The 17,632-nt window shown below is 34.2% G+C and overlaps 1 long non-coding RNA gene across 1 annotated transcript in view; it reads right to left on the bottom strand.

Annotated features, from left to right (window-relative positions):
* LOC308194499 overlaps positions 1-6,059 on the bottom strand; it is a 49,511-nt gene extending 43,452 nt beyond the window's left edge. The window contains exon 1 of the long non-coding RNA XR_013950612.1: positions 466-6,059. This is a non-coding gene — a long non-coding RNA (uncharacterized lncRNA). The remainder of the gene's footprint in view (positions 1-465) is intronic.
* Between the last annotated feature and the right edge of the window lie 11,573 nt (positions 6,060-17,632).

The following is a 17,632-nucleotide window of genomic DNA, read 5'->3' on the forward strand; positions in this document are numbered from 1 at the left end:
ACTTCATATCTAGTTTAGACTTCATGTAACTTTCTAGCATGAAAACCATACAGAAAAACTAATTAAAATTACAGTTAATCAAAAAGCCTGTATAAAATCCATAAAGGTTTTTAAAACACTTTAAAAAGTTGTTAAACTCAGATGTGTCTTAAAGTGTACCTCAGGTTATCACTAGAAATCATAAGCATACATGTTACGAAGGGTCAGGGGAACCAAAACCAATACAAGACGACATGCAAAAATTAATGTTGGGTTAGAAGCACTGGGGAAAAAAAAAAAAATCTACTGTCTACACACAGTCAGTCAACAATTCTTAAGGTCACTCACTTCTCCTTCAGGGCCTTAGTACCAAGAACATGGCCCTACTGTAGTCAACTCACCTTCCAACATGGAAGAAATATGTTAGTGGGGATTTAGGAAGTACACACAAATGGAAGATCCTTGGAACGGTCAGGAACTACTCACCATTATAGAAGATTTTCCAAACCATATCACCACTCTCCGCCTACAAAAAAAAAAAAAAAACTTCCTAAACTTTCTTGAGGAAGGTGGCCTTTTTATCTAATGCTAGTTTCAACAGGATTTGTAGCTAAGGTTGAGAAATTAAGGAACACAGTTGAATTTACTCACTTCCAAAAAAATATCTTGCCTTGTGATAAATTCCTTAAGCAAACTACAATTTAACATGTTCTCAACAGCTTCTAGATAGAGGTTGAAACAGAATCAGGGATCCTCACAGGAAGAAAACAAAAGAGGAAAAAAAATATTTTGAAACATAAGAAATCTAATTCTGAACATTAAAATAAACAGTGGTGTAAAAAAATCAGATTCAGCATTTAGACATTTATTAGGCATTTATTTTAAGCTTCTTAATAGTAACACTATTTGAAAGTAGAAAAATGAAGGTGACAAAGATCCTAGTTTTCTGTGTGAAAGATTTGGAATTTTTTTCCCAATGCAACACTAACATTCAGGTAACTACAAGTAGAATAATACTAATTATGAAATGTTGTATCACACTATGCACAATGGTAAATAACCTTTCTTATGCGTTTTCCAAGTGAATGAAGTATCCCATCTTTAGTCAACATCAGCAGTTAGGCTTTCTACTGAAGCGACAACTATCATCCACTACCTTGCTAAAAAGAACCCTTCTCGTCCTCGTTCTATTCCATTTAGAAATGCAATGTGAAATCTTAATTTTTCTTAACTCTCAACTTTTAGATCACCCTAAGCTTTGAAAAGTCTCTAGAAGCAATCAAAAAGAAGGTAACTCTAATGGGGAGAAAAACAAAAAAAATCAGCTCTTTGGAAAGAGGTTGGAATAACAGGTACTTGCATTAAACTAAAGCAGAGGAGGGAGCCACAGGGAATATTATGAATAAGTACTGGAATTTTTTCAATTTTAGAAAACTGAAGAAGCGACTTGCTACAGGAAGGGAAATATAAAACAGGTCAGAATGTTTCTGATTACAGCTTATGAAATACTTAATTGCTTTAGAAGTAAAAACTAGTACAGCAAGTTTGAACAGTTTTAAAGAAATGCACATTGATACACTTGTATGCAGATCATTTTAAGGATCTGAAAATAACTAACAAGGTAGCCTAAGGAAGAAGAGTAGCCTAAGGAAGAAGAGTTGTACTGCATGTATTATGCTGAACAGATTATTTCTAGAAAATTATTTTGTCAGAAATGTGACCTATCTATACAGCAAAGAAGTGCTGAAACCTCATGTAAGCAGAAGCAGTTTGGACCAGCTGTCCTTCATTATGGGTTTCTAGCTTAGCTGAGGGTTAGGCCCTGAAGTCTCTGCTGACAGATGTTTGAATAATACTTTATTTGGTTGATTTTGTAAGAAAAGGCTGGAATGACTGCCTTTGCTGACAGGAACCTTAATAGTAACTTGAATTTGCAATGGTACCTGTTCCTCACAGGTCATCTGATGCAATTTTAGCTATGTAAGTAAGCAGCTTTGAAACTTCCTCAATTTCAAAGAGATTTTTAAGTAGCCATAAGGTCTCAGGCAGACAAGTTGCTGAAACTTAGTTTCAGTGAGAGGGCCTCAGAAATCCAAAAGAAAAAAACTGCATAAGGTCTTTCATATTAAACATACATCATGGTTAAGTGAGCTGAGTGGTCACAGTTTTTCTCGTTTAAAGGTGTTTATCTTTTTAATAGGAATTTACATGCAAAATCATTACCCCTAAGTTAATGTTGCTTTTAAGTGCCAAACACTGTTACGTTACACAACTGAAGGTATGAGATTAAGTTCCTTTTGAAGGTTGCTGCACCTAGTCTAAATCTGCAATTATCTGTGAAGTAAGCACATTCCTAAGAATCCATCAAGTTTATATATTTGTCTTTTTGCACTTTGTTGTGACAATTGCCTAATTTTCTCCATGCCGTATAAACATTAGATATGCAATACTTTCAAAGGACTCAGCAAAGAATCAGCAGTAACTTTCTTCTTTAGCATCTTCATTTTAAAGGGATATTTGAGTGAGACTTTATATTTGCTCCCAATATTCTATATACTATGCTACCAACATTCTTCATTAATTGATGAATTGTTCATCTACAGCTAATATGACAAAAAGAACTCAACCACTGACATAAGAAAGGAAAAAAAAAAGAAAGTGAACAGGTAGAATTATTTTAGCTGTATAAATCAGAGAGAACAGGTAAAGAAATAGAAATATATGGAGGTATAAGGCTGCAATTTGGAAAAGATTCTGAATATAAATTAGAGGCATTCCCGAATATTATTATTTTTTAATTTTTCTTTCAGACAATCGTCTGAAATGTCTAGAGAGCCTATTTGGTTAAGAGTCAGATAATATACCGACAGTCTCATTGTTTTCCAGCAGAAACTTAGAAAAGGTAGCAAGAAACAATGCAAAAGACAATACAAAAATAATGAAGTAAATTTACAAGAAGGCTTGGGACTGTTAGGATAAAGATTTAATGTGTACTATCTTTCTTACTGATTTAGCTGAGCAGTCAATGCTATAAAGTAGAAACATCAACTCCAAAGGCATTCATAAATGTTCTTGAAGATAATATCTTGTGAGACATTTTTAGCTGATAATATTCAGGTTGTTAAGATGAGAAATACTGAAAAAAAATACATATTGAAAATACTACCCAAGTGAAAAAAAAAATAGTGACAAAGTTCAATGCTGACAAATATAAAAAGATATATGACAGTTCTAATTTTGCAACAATGGGTTCTCAGTTCATTCTGCATATTCAAAAATGAGATACAGAATGCACAAATAGGTTCAGACCCTTTTGAAAATCACAGAGACATTAAATTTTGCTATGAAGAATTTTATTACCCAAACACAAAGTAGAAAATCCAAGATGAAAATATGGTTTATAACGAATCCTAGACTTACCTCTACAAATAACATTGAAAGTGCTTGTGCTAGTTCCCAGCTGATCTGTTTATGTTCTGACAGCATTGTTATCATACTTGGAAGATTATTGTCTGTGTCTTTACTCTCTACTGTCTCTTTCCAGTCATGCAATTTACACAAATATAGTTACAATTTTACTAGAATGCTCAACTGATATATTTCCCAGCATTACATTTTCTAGACCTCTTTCATGGTTCATGTTCTGGAATAGCCTGCAGAAAATCCATAGCGGTTTCCCTTTTCTGAAAAATATCCTAAGCAATAATTTCCACCAACACAATAGGATGAGGTAACAAAAGCAGCACTTTTACCATAGTAATTGACTGACCTTGTCTGGTTTTTTCCTCAATTTCTTGTAGATATACTGGAATGCAAACACCATCGCATTGTAACTGCCTCTTTCTGAAACACAAGGCATAAAATAAAGTATTTGGAAGCAAGATACTAACACGTTCATTTGATACAGTAATAAACACCATAAATACTTTCTTTCTTACTGAAGTAAAAAAACGGGTTAGCTTAAATGTAATGTTATTCAAATAAGATGATGCAAGGGGCAAGGGTTTAAAGTAATAGGCATGCTCAGAGTCATATTAGAATAATATTGCTGGAAACTATTTCTGGCATTTCTTAAAACTTTAGCTTTTAGGTTCCTCCCTCCTCCCAAATAGGCATAGAACAAAGATATAAGAAGATAAAACCAGAAGGGAAAATTGATTTAGTACTGGTAGTAGAAACAACAATCTCGTTCTTCTCTCTCTTCCCAGACACATATTCCAGACGTTAAATCCAAGAAGCAGTTTCTACAGTTCTACAGTTTCTACAAAGTAAAGATACACTTTTCTGTTTCAAAGAAGGAAAATATTAACTGGCCAGGTATAAGGAAAGTAGTAGAGAGGAGAGGGAAGGCTAATAAAACTCACTTTCAGCTACAAAATTAGTTCTAACTGAACTTGAGGACTATGTGATTGACTTGCTAATACTGATAACAAGGAAGCTGGAACTAACTGGGCCCATGCACCATTATGTGCACCATTATGTGCAATCATATTCATCACTGACATCAGGAAAACATTTCTCATCAGGGGAGTAGATACACATTTAGAGATGCAAGAAATGCAAAACAGCAATTTCTATAGAGCTTTTAAGAAAATATTCTTGGGCATCAACCTTTAAAAGTTACAAAAATTTAAATCAAATTACTAGTTTTTTGTTGTTTTTTGTTTGGTTGGTTTGGTTTGTTGTTTTTTCATAATACTGGCCCAGAGTTATAAACAAGTGCTCAAAGAATGAAAAATGAACATAAAATCAAATTTCTCTTAAAAAGAAAATTCCACAATTATGAAATATTCTCTATATTGCAGAGAGCTTTATAATTTTAAAGTTTAAGAACATTTGTGTACTTTTAAGAAATTTTGTGTACTAAGTAAATTGTATAATTCAATATGTTTAATGTTTTTCTGGAGTTCACATTTCTAACCTATTGAGAATTTCTATGAGGAAAAGACAGACGATATTGTCAGCTTACTGGGAAGGTCTTTAGTCTTTAACCTTTCCTGAAACACAAAGACCCTGCTGCAAACTCACACCATCGCGCCATTATTCAAAGTTGTTATCTTCTCAGTGACTTACAGAACTGTAGCTAACCTTTTCCCTGATAAGACAATGTTGGCTACTGTTATCTGGAAAAAGCAGCAAATGTCAGTCTTATATGAAAAAATGTACCTTAAAGACTAAACTGTTTATATTACAGTAGACACTTCTGTCTACAACTGCCAATAAACTATACTGAAATAGAAAACTTGTATCATAATTTATATGTTTTATTTAGATGAACACGCTATATTTCCATGGTTCTATTTGCTGCAAGAGTCTGTTTTTTACCTCGTATAATGACTAACACTGGAGCAGTAACAACAGAATGATCTTTTAGTAAATTATCTGACTTAAAGTTCAAATTTAGGAGCATTATTCCTGCATGGATAGCAGGTTTACTTTACATGGAACAGGGTTTTATTACTTAGATCATTCCAAACACAGACCCAATTTTATCGGGAGAGTACTAAGCCTATTTTAAAATAGAAATTTTGTGTTTGAACACATTCTAGGTTAGCAAAAACCCATTAGTTTTAATGTGTTACGAAAAAAGAAAAAAAAAAAAAGCAAGAATTAGTCCATAGTTGATCATATCATTTCTGTTGCAAGTTATTATTTAAATAAATTGTTTTGAATCTTTTTCTTCACATTTTTGGAGGTATTTTTCCTTTAGCACCCAGAGGAAAATACATAAAAATACACAAATATTTTAAAAAAATGAAAAATACAGGAAGCAAAAAGGATTAAAATTGCCTCATTGTTTATGCTATTGGAATATACACATCCTTACAGGAATAATTTTTTTCTCATTTCACACAGCAATCTAAAGTTATAGTTCTCAAACTGAGAACTTACCTTAAGGGGCTCCTCTCACATAACTCTTGTGGGATACGTGGGATACTACAACTACATAGCGTGAGGTACTGGGAACACCACATAAATTTAGATCCCCCATTCAGTTAATGATTTATATGCTGCTGTCCATGTTGTTAAGACTAGAGTTATCAGACTGGCCCAGTTATCAGTACAAGGAGAGTTCCAGCAACACAAGGACTGCTGTGCTCAGGACCAGACTTCCTGGGTCTCGCAGTCCATGCTGACCTCAACATTACCACTCTGGTAACAATTCAGGTCCTGTGCTACCTCATTTACTCATAGCATGAGTATGCTTACATAGGCTACAATTACAATTTTATTTAAATGGACAGAGTGAGAAGACATTATCTGAGCTAGCTTACTCTGCTGAGTGTACCTGGGCTTTAAGTATCCACACTAAAGCTTGCTCTGGCAGACAACAACAACAAACTCCAATCATTCTTCCCAACCTTCCAAATACTACATGTATCAACATAACAGAAATAGTGTTAGCATATCTGATGTGACTTGTACTGTGAGAAAAATGCAAAGACACAGCAAACAAATGAAGAAAGAGATAAATGAGTCCAGAAAACTTAACTGAGCTGAATTTCTTTAGAGCTAGCTATCTATGTGCTGCTGAGGATCAGAAATGAAAGGTCTATTATCTAAAGTCTGAAAACCCTCTCTGACATCTATGCAATTTTAAATAAGATGTTAAATTAAGTCATCTACTCTCATTTATAGGTCTGTGACTTGTACAAGCTTACTCAAGATAGCTATTGTCTCATTTTGTCCTCATAGTGACTAAAGGTCTACAAAATCATTTGTCAAGACAATATTAAAGTCCCAGTACTGGGACAGGTTAAATAACCTGTAGCACTTTAAAAGCTTGCAAGGAAATACAGAAACAGGTTTATTACACACTTCTCCTGAGGTCAGAAAAGGCATAGCAAAGCAAGAGAAAACTTGCAGTCAACCATGATGAAAGGATTTTTAAGCAACACATATCTGTTATATCAGTTAAGCCATATGGTCACAAGCCCCTAAATAAGAAATGGTTGGAATTCCTTTTGCTGTATCTCAGTCTTGAAAATAATTCATTTTATGTACTAATCACTATTTTTGAAGTGATCTTCTTACTGTGCCAGTGTTTGGTTTACTTTAATCTGTTTATTTATTTATTTTTTCACTCCATTACAAATTCTAATAGTTTGGAAAGCATTGGAGGGTATTTAATGGATTAATGACAGAGGCTGAATATTACCAATTCACTGATTAAAGAGTTTTGAGTCTTATAGAGCTAAGAAGAATGACAGTATTAATTCTGTTACACTTCCTACTACATTGTTTTTATTGTTACACAGCCATGTAGTCATAGCTGTCTTTTAAGACAGGAAAAGAAAAAAGATACAGACTTATACCAGAACACATAATTCTAGCTGGCCAGTAACACCTAAGAAAAAAAAAAAAAAGAAAAAAAAAACCACAATGTTTTAGTTTTCATTGTATTCAAGGTGACTGTGATATCTGTTACACTAGGCCTGACATCATATATATCCTAAAACATAACAGCACTCAAAAAGCACACTGCAGACCTAATGGAGGCTAAGAAGAGACTCTCTGAGGAGGTACTATAATAGGAGACAAGGTACCAAAATATTCACTCACCTCGTAAATCATAAAAGAGGAAAATTAACCCATGCAGGCAAGCTATTAACAAGAAAGCCCTTAGCAGTGAAGGGAATTTCAGTCCCCAGGAAACTGAGGGCAATGTGTAATAAATACTGTAATGCACCAATTTCACAATCTCTTAACGCCAAAAGAGGATAACCTCACCACCAGTCTCACTTCTGGGTACCCCCAGCTGCGTGCACCTGTCCTCTCCCTCTGGTATTGCCTTGATTTTGTGCCTGGCCAATGCAGCTTGGCTGAATTCTGCTTCTCTCTTGTTTCTGGTCTCCCCCCTGTCGAACTGGCCCAGCTCACACTGTTTTGTGTGCGCAGCTTCCTGACAGCAATTCATTAAGAAGGACAGTCTCTGTCCTGAACCAATTCATTAAGGACAGTCAGAAGGTGAGGGCAGAACCGCACTGGAAAAGAGGACTAACGTTTTTACCAAAAATGATGTTCCTCCAACAAGCTTCTGCAATGGTGCTTCTTATTCATGCAGCAGGGAAAGTAAAATAGCTGGTATCTTTGAAACTTCACTTGCAATGTGAGATGGAGAAATATGACCCTGAATAGCTGCCTGTATGGCTGTCAGCAAAGGACGAACACACACAAATGAGCAAATTATATTAAACTTTGCATTAAATTTGAACTGAAATACTAGCACAAATTAACATCAGATATTTTTTTTTCTTTTTCTCTCAGAGAAACAGAAATCCCATTCTGACCCCCACAAGTCCCTGATTCTTTTCACCAATCATGCATGCACTGGATGCAAACTCCTTTTTAGACCTTGCTAGTTATGTTCTGAAGCATTTTAATATTTTTGTTTTAATAGAAAGCTAAATGCATTCTGATAAAACCATGAAGAATGCAGGAGGGATTACCTAAATCTTAAGAGTTGAACAAAAAAAAAAAAAAAAAGCTTTGAACAGAAACATCGATTCCAAATCCAAAGCCAACTATCTCCCTCCAAAAGGATAGCATTGTTTTCTTCCCTCAAGTACGGAATATGTCATTTTCATTTTTCACACCACTGTTCACAACCTCCCCACTTTTAGGGGGGTTAGTGGGTAGAATGCTGAACTTTTGAGAAGTCTAGGAGTCTGAACCATCCCCTCTCCTTCCACACATCACCTTTAAAGGTTTAGTTGTAGGGTTCCCCACACACACCAGAGGATAAAAAGAGCTATTCTACTGTATTACCATCATACTAGAAGGTAATTTCCATACTCATTTGAGCATTTTTAATTTCAAATGGTTCTCAGTGTTAGTATAGTTTTAATTAAATGCAATCCCTCTTTATTTCATGTTGCTTGTTTGTCTGATACACTGCATTATGAACTTACCCTTGTAAGCATTACTTGAATAAAAGGTGTTCTGCTGATACCTGCTTTTAGCATATCTGGAGCATTTTTTCTGCTTCCCTTGTAATTTCATTTTTAACTCACAGAAGAATCTCCTGCAATATGGACCGTATTTCAACAATGAGGGAAGACTTTCATCTTTCATATTCTGAACATACATTTTTAAGCCCATAAACATCTCTACTAGGACTCCAGCTTCTCTCCTTAAACAAGAGGTGATTCCTGCGTCATGATGATTAGTCTACCTTCTTATACAGTAAAGCTGTACCCTTACAACAAAGCTCACTGTGTTCACAGATGAAATTATACTCTTCGCTTATAAGAGAGAAGCAGCAATATATGTATTGATGTAATGTAGTGATCTAACAAAACTTAACTGTTAGTAAGACAGGGACTTAGCAAGATTAGAGATGGTAAGTTACCCTTGCTTATTTACTGCACAGAGACCAGGGTAAATTAGACATGTCAGGGAGACCCTCCTGTTGAGCCATAAGGTTCAGAGTGGATCCCCTTGCCTTCTCAACTCCTTAGACTGAAGAGGTAAGAGACTAGGTGTGGCTGAATCCACTTCTAGTCCCAGACTTGGTCAACAGTTTATGTCTAAGGATTATTTGTGCACGATCTAAGATATAATCTTAGCAAACTTTATAACGTTTAGTAAGCTACTAAACACCAAGGAGTTGCAGCAAGGAATCTCTTGCAAGGAGTATGGGATCTCTGCATCAGGCATGACCTCGAGAAGTGTCCCTACTGTAGGGAAGATGTGTCCTGCAGCCAGCTGCCATGCAGAAGAGCTCAAAGTGCTCTTGGCTTCCTCACTATTTATGGGGTAAGATGATGAATATGAATAGTCATAGATTTGACGGTGCATGCTCCATTGCATGCAGCAATGCATGCAGCTCAGCAGCTGCTGAGTGTCAGTTTCTCCAGCACCCAGTTTGAGCTGATATTGTGGTCACTACCTGCCTGAGCAAGGTATTGTTTGCTGCGGCCAATGTTTAAGCAAGACAACAGCCAAATTGAGGGCCTGGGGGAAGCACACTGCCACAAGCTACAGATAGATCACACCTTCCTGTTGTTCTAGCTCAGTGTCAGTTAGTACATATTTGTCAATCTTATAAATCGGAGGCAAGACTATCAGATAGGTCACTAAATAAAAATCCAAACAGCATATCAAAGCCAAGCCTGTCACAAAAATTTAATTGAAGTCCAAACTCCTGAAATCAACTGCAAAATAACTAAAGACCATCAATCCCTTTCAATCCCCTCCAAATCACTAGAATGATTTTTTTTTCTTCTTCCCTCATTCTAAAATAACCTAAAGATTGTATCCTTCCTTCTGTGCAGGTACGGGAATCTCTTATACTAGGGACAAAAAACGTTCCAACAGTGATGTACAAAAAAAATCATACAGAAACTTAAGTCACGAGACTTAAATCGTTGTATCACAGCTTAAAAAATGATTTGATAAAGTATTCAGTCTAGCAATCCCCCACCATATCAGCACCTATTTTTCTGTAGTTCACACAAAAGCACAACTACATTATCTGAAATTATTGCAGCTGTCAACTACTTTTATAACTACAAGAAGCTGGAGCTTAAGTTACTACTAATACATAAGCTCAAGTAAGTTCATGAACTCACCCCTCAGTTCCTTCCATAGGTTCCAATGGAATGGTTTCAATTAAGAGAACTCCTAAAACCAGACTACAATTTTTTTCCATTAACTTTTTTCCTAAGTAATTCCTAAAGTGGGCATAAACAATGAACCAAATCTCATAATACTCTCAGGAGGAAAACAAGAGGAATCTCTTAGTTTTACAGTTGAAGAAAGCAGATATAAAATAACTATAAATAACTTATGCAACAATATATGGGTAAAGATTCTATGTAATCCCAGATCATAACTCAGTCTGATAGGAAAGGTATAGCACAGTCAACTTTATCACCTATGAAACAATCACGCATGCACTACTAAAAATAACTGGTGTCTTCATGTATTTTAAAATTCACGCACATTGATATCACTTAAATTAAACAACATTAATTGGTCTAGCTTGCCACTTTACAGTCAAATGAAGGTTGAGAGGATTTGCTTCTTATTTTTATAACGCAGTGTGACCATCTAAACAGAATATTATTTGATATGCTTTACATGTGCATATATGTTTGCAACATAATACAAAAGGTTTCCAAACATATTCCCTAAGGATTTGTTTTGCATTTGACAGTACATTTTACGGTCACTTTATTTAGCAAGAGGGTAGTAATTTATTTATTTATTTATTTATTTATTTATTTTAAAACACAAAGAAAACTAAGAAGCTAAACCCACAAGGCTGGAAAAAAAAAATCAGAAGCACATGTAATACAAAGAGCTATTTTAAAACTTGAAAGCAGACTCAATTCCAGAATTAGATTCCCTGTAATGTTATTCTACATGTTCTTTCAGACGCACATTGGCCCTTTCATTTGGTCAGTTCGGACATAAATTAAACAAACATGCAAAAACAAGATTTCACGAATGTAAATGTCAAGACTTTGCATGAGAACTTTTTCACTTCTGGTTTACTATGAGCTCAGAGAAAAATTCTTCAGCAGTAAAAACACTAACCTGACACACCCTCTCTCCTGCTGCCCAGTTACCTGTTGATACCACAGCATGCTGCTCCAACTGGAAATTTAGACACAAATGTTTGTATGCCGTGTTGTAAGGTGGATCACAGAGCTATCTGTGGATGTGGATAGAAAAAAAAAACAAAATACCACAATACCCTGCATGTCATGTTTTCAGACTAGTATACGTAAGTCACAACAGCTAAGAAATGCAGTTCACAGCACAGTCAGATGGGAGTGGGGACCAGAGGGAGGAAATCCCTTAAGCTGGTACTACCAATAGTTCAGCTTTACAAAACTATTCTCAGCATTCACAGAAAGCATTCAAGGCTCTCTAACTGTATTTCCCTTAATCCCAGTTCATATTTCAGCATGCATTCAATGAAGTGCAGCAACACTGGGTAAGATGAGAATAGAAATACAAGCATGAAAATTTAAGAAGACCTTGCAGTATTTTTTAGAAATATAATTGTCTCTTTTATTAAAATACCCTGAGGTATAATATTCTGATAACACTTATACCAAAAATTAATCCTTATAAACCTAACGGGCAAAACTATACTCTGCTGGTGGTGGAACCTATCATCAGAAGTTATTTTATTTTATTGCATATAAAGTTTCCTTCATGATAACTGGAAAGGTAAAAGTGAGGGGAAAAATAACTCATTTTGCTGCAGTAGAACACCGTTGCTCCACACTACTGCTTGCTGTTGTAAACCTATAAATAGAGAAGTTTTCTCCCAGATAATAAAAAGCATTACCACTTCCAAATCAAGTATCTGCTCTGAAAGGTGTCTAAAGAGAATGAGAGTTTTGTAACCAAAAATACAGCATCTTATACACTTAAATAAGGGTACATTGCATATACAAAGCTACTGAGTTTATACAACTCATGAAATAAGCTGTGATACTCATGCAAATATCATATAGTTAGTAGTATGATCATGTCTTTTCCCCATTTGAAATGCTCAAATCGCAAGCATTTTAAATAGTTTCCTTCAACTACTCCAAAATATCACATGCATTAGTGGAGTACCTTTACTTAAGGGTTTTGTGTTTTTATTTTGTTATTATCTGTGTTTTCTTTTTAAGTTTTCAAAGGTTTATTCAGGCATTAGATCCAATAAACTTTGACTTCTATCTTCCACCACTCTTCCCAAGACTATTGGGATCTGTAATTCCAAGCGTAAAAGTACAAAAGTATGTTCCAGATACCCACAAAACCCAAGCTTTCCAACTAAAAGAGTGATGTTTCTTGGTTAGATACTTCCTGCTCCCCAAATCAACCAACCTCCCACACCCAAAACTGCACTAATTTACTGCAAAAGTGTAGGAGGCCATGTATTGAATAGCTGATCTAGACACAGTATGCTCAGAAGTATTTTATTATGTCTGAAAGGGGTAAGGCAACACTAAGACATTCATTAATTCAATTTATTTTTTTTTTGGCAGGTCTGCCAGTTGACAAATTAAACAAGAAATATAAGACCAGAAGTCAGTATTGGACAAAATTAGTCAGTTGTATTTCAAATTCTGCATATTTTAACTGCAGACTGAATGAGAAATGCATCCTAGATTTAAAGCCTAAGGAAATTAAGTTAAAAACAAAACAAACGAAAAAAAAAAACACACACGTATTCTTAAGAGAAAAATATTAACCTTTCAGATTTGTTCTTAAGCTGTAGTGAAGATGCATTCTTTTATACCACAATGGGAAATAACTTGATTAAATTTTGCTCCCTAAAAAAAAAAAAAATCTTGTTTTCTTATTCCAAGTGAATGATTTGCTGTACAATAATGAAATGCCTAGCTATTTAGAATTAGATTAACCAAAATACACATAAAAATATCGCCAAATATTTTTATAACTACCCTTGTATTGATTGTTCCTCTGGCATAGCTGCATCATACTAAGAATTTTACAGAGAACAAAAAAACAGACCTCTGTTGCACAGCTCTGCCTAGAGACTACAGCAACATACTACCGTGGCATATGAAACACTTTCATATACGATGAAACATTTTTTGCAGATTTAATATCTTTCTTAACAAAGCTTATTGTGCTGTCTGAGGGTCATGGGTGAACTCCTTAGGTTTTTACCATACAGAGTTTAAAAAAGTTCCATGAGAGAAACTGAGAAGGAGCTATTGGCATAAAGCGTTTGGAATGATAACTGTAATGTCAAATACATAATTTTAAAGTGCAACATATTACAACTCAGACTGTTAGAAAAAGCTAACTTCCCATATCAAAACAAGCAGTTGATAAAAAATAAGCTGGTTTAACTTCTGAACATTGATGATTAGGAAAGAATTTTAAATATCTCTAATAAAAAATAACTAAAAAAATTTCATTAATATTAGCAGCTTCTCACATTTTTATCACCATATTTTATTCCTCCTCTGGAAATCTAACCTTTACAAAGCAAGAATGCACCTCTCGAATTTTAGTGTTGCCGTATGTCTGATTTTAGCTGTACCTAGCTTTTCATAACAAAACAAAAATAGATGTAATTTGTCAAAAAAAAAAAAAGCCAATGGGAAAGGGGAAAAAAGAACCAAACAGACATTACTTGCCATAATAACAAATTCAGAAATGAAGAAAAAAAAAAAACTATTGTGAAGCGTACGGGCACCAGACACAACTATTTCCCCAACTCTACACATATTCTTGTTTTTAAGAAATTAAAAGGAATAGTTCATTTGAACAATCACCTATTTGATCTTCCACAGTAAGAAAACTGCCACCCTCATCAAGTATAGCTAAACTGAAGTCACGCTATTACTATTTTACCAGCAGCACAAGCTAAAAAAATAAAAATAGAAAATACGGTACTGGAGTATTTATTCAAAAACTTTTTTAACAATTACACCAAGTTAACAGACAAAAAAAAGCAACAAAATTATTTTGACTTTGGAGTTCAAAGATGTCTCTACTGTTAGACAGAGCGAAGGAAAACCAAGTAATCTCTCTCCCCAGAGAGTCTGGATTGCAGTTACAGAAATTTGTCCTTAGTGGAACTGATTTCAAGAAAATGAGTATTTTGTATCAGAAAAATTTAAAGGAAAGAAAAACATTTTTAAGGACACGATTGTTTTTGGACTACTTGAATTAAGCCTGACATAGGATATATAACTAAACCAGGACCAAAACATATAAAAATAATTCAAAGAATAATTAAGATAACTGGATACACTCGTAAGGAAATAGGGCACACAGTAATCATGGCCCTCAGCTTGAATACAATTCTGATGATGAAAAACAACTCAAGTTAGACTTAAGCGCTGGGGTATAACTGAACTCAGCTTGTCTCACAGTTCAGTACAACCAAATTTGAGTGATCTGCAATACAAATTAAGTACCAGATCTTGAACATCAAAAGTGACATAATACAACATATATTCTAGTATCATAGTCTCCAATGGTTTTCTTAGTAACTATGACTTAGAGCACTGGAATTCCTCAACTTGTATCAGTATATGTACTATCTCAGAATACAACTAAAAGATCTCATCAGACTGCCTTTCAGTATTACAGGTTTGGAGTAAGATGATTGTTTTTTATAACACATTTTAATTTCATTAAACAAATTTAAGTGCATATTGATGCTTTATAAGGCAGAGTAAAAGAACATAATGGGAATAAATTAAGTTTTATAAAACTCATAATCTGCTTAAAAATCAACTAAAAATCCTGTTTTACTGGAGGCTTAGGTTTTAGTATTTTACTTAAAATGCAGTTACATTTTATTATCTTAAAAATATTTATTTATTATATAACTGAATGTACTTGTGCATTACAAGGTGGAATTACTGATACTTCAGGAAATAATGATGTCAAAAACCTTATGTATAAAAACAATAATAAACTAATGGTTAAATTCAGTAACTTTAAGCAATAATAGTACTTCAATTAATGAGCTATAATCATAGAAAATTTATCTTCATCAAAAGGAATTTTTTTCCAAGTCATTGGAAAGAGGTAGTAGGCATGACGGAAACTATAGTAAAGAATATTATCTGGATGAATTTAATTTCAGAATGCTTCCAAAGTTTCCTCTCACTCAACAAGATTCACCCAATGCAACTGGTTGCACATTTGGAACATCAATTCTTAGACTACTATAGCAATGCTCAATTGGTATAACAATTTTCAAAAACAGCTGCTATTTTTGTTCTTGAAATGCACTTCCCATCATTGCACTTCTTCTGTGAAGTTCTATGACATTAGTATTGTTTCCAATGATATAATTGAATAATTAAACAAGTGTAATTCAAAAACATAAGGGATTAGAATGCACTAAAAGTATTTATTTTCCTGAATACAGAATAATCTTCCAGAAGAAAATTTTGTTTAAAAAAAAACAGTGTGAGAAAAATACCATTAGAAAACCAGTTCCACTGCCCTAACAGTAACGCTCTTGGCTTGACTTTGATCAAAGTGAGAGCTTGCTTGGTCCTGAAAACAGGAGTAGCAAAACCTTTAACTGCAAAGGCTGAATCACATTATGTAGAGAAAAGTTTCTCAAAAAAGGAAATAGTTGAACAACTTTGGGTTTTCAATTTTGCAGTACTGAACAGAAATGATATTAAATTGCACTATAACAAAGACTTTTTTCTAACATTGCATCACTCAACTGTTTTCAATGCTAAATCCCTGTAACTTGAATCATTTTCATTGATTAACACTTTCTCAAACTGAACACACCAACATACACAGGTTCATTGTTTTTCTCATTCCTGCCATGAACTTTACCAAATATCATTCATAATTATTTTAATTAAATTGCTTTTCCTCTTCCAAGACAAGACAAAAAAGGAAACTTTAAAAACGACATGGTATTTCAAAGTGTTTGATCATTATTAGTTTAAAGCAATGTTTTTAACTGTATACTTTTTTCCTACTCTGCTTATTATTTTGTATAAATTATTTCCACAAGATGGTGCTGCAGTCCTCTTTTAGGAAGATAACATCTATTTTCCATTTAAGTGGTTCCGTCTCACATTTAGGAAAAAAAAAATCATTTCATTGTTAGGTTAACGAAGTGATTTACAAGGTCTGTTTTCAAAAAGGGCAAAACTAGTTCACATCATCTAACTTTTATTTATTTATTTATTGGAAGCAACTACAGTGAAGAAAAAGTTCTAGTGAAAAATTCCAAACAAAATCTAATGTTCCAGTTTATAGAGCATAATGGATCCACATATGTTGCTCTTTGTATGTAAAATAGTCAACTTAAATTCCATATGTTTATAGAAAAGAATCGTAATTACTGTTAAAACACATTTTTACATCATAATGTCAAACAGCTGCTTTTGCCTTCATCTATAAACTCTGCCAAAAAAAATCCAATTTTTATATCAAACTCCAAAAATCTTTTACACGAAGTGGGTATTATAGCCCAAAGAAATCCTGATATGATAGGCCACCCATTTACAAAGGGTAATAAATCTTATCATACCCCACGCATCTTTGGTTTGATTATATAATGTTTATGGAAGTCTTACATCTACTTATATCTCTAAAGGGAAATTTTAATACGGCTTCAAATCATAAAAGTGTTTTGTATCTTTGTATACTGGATGGTCTCCATCTGTGCTGCTGGTCTTAAAATATGTTGGGTAAGAGTACTAAAACACTCAACACATCTCTCGCAGTCAAAATCTACAGACTGACTTGCACATTTCAGTGCTTAGGATCAAACTGACCCTCACTTTGTCAGTGTTAATGAAATCCATAATGTGTTGGTGTGCTCCAGCTAGGCATGAAAATTTGTATTAAAAAAAGCAGTCAAAAAGGTGCATATTTAAAATCGCGTATTTAAGTTTTCATTAAGACTTACTTAACAGTACAGATGGTAAGATGGTATGTAAGAAAGCCTCTTGGGTACAATATGCAAGTCCCAGCTGGAGTGTTTCCAACAGGATGTAAACCATGGTCCTCAAGCTCACACTTTAAAAAAACATATTACTTAGCACACTTTTAACAAATGTCAACACAAAAATACACTGCTCTAATGACTTCACAAAAGGACTGGGGTGGGGTGGAAGTTATTTGAACAGTTTTTAAAACCAAAAGTCAGGGAGGGAAAAAAAAAATACACAGA

The sequence above is a fragment of the Anser brachyrhynchus genome (assembly GCF_964034855.1).
Source record: "Anser brachyrhynchus genome assembly, chromosome: 4".
Taxonomy (NCBI): domain Eukaryota; kingdom Metazoa; phylum Chordata; class Aves; order Anseriformes; family Anatidae; genus Anser; species Anser brachyrhynchus.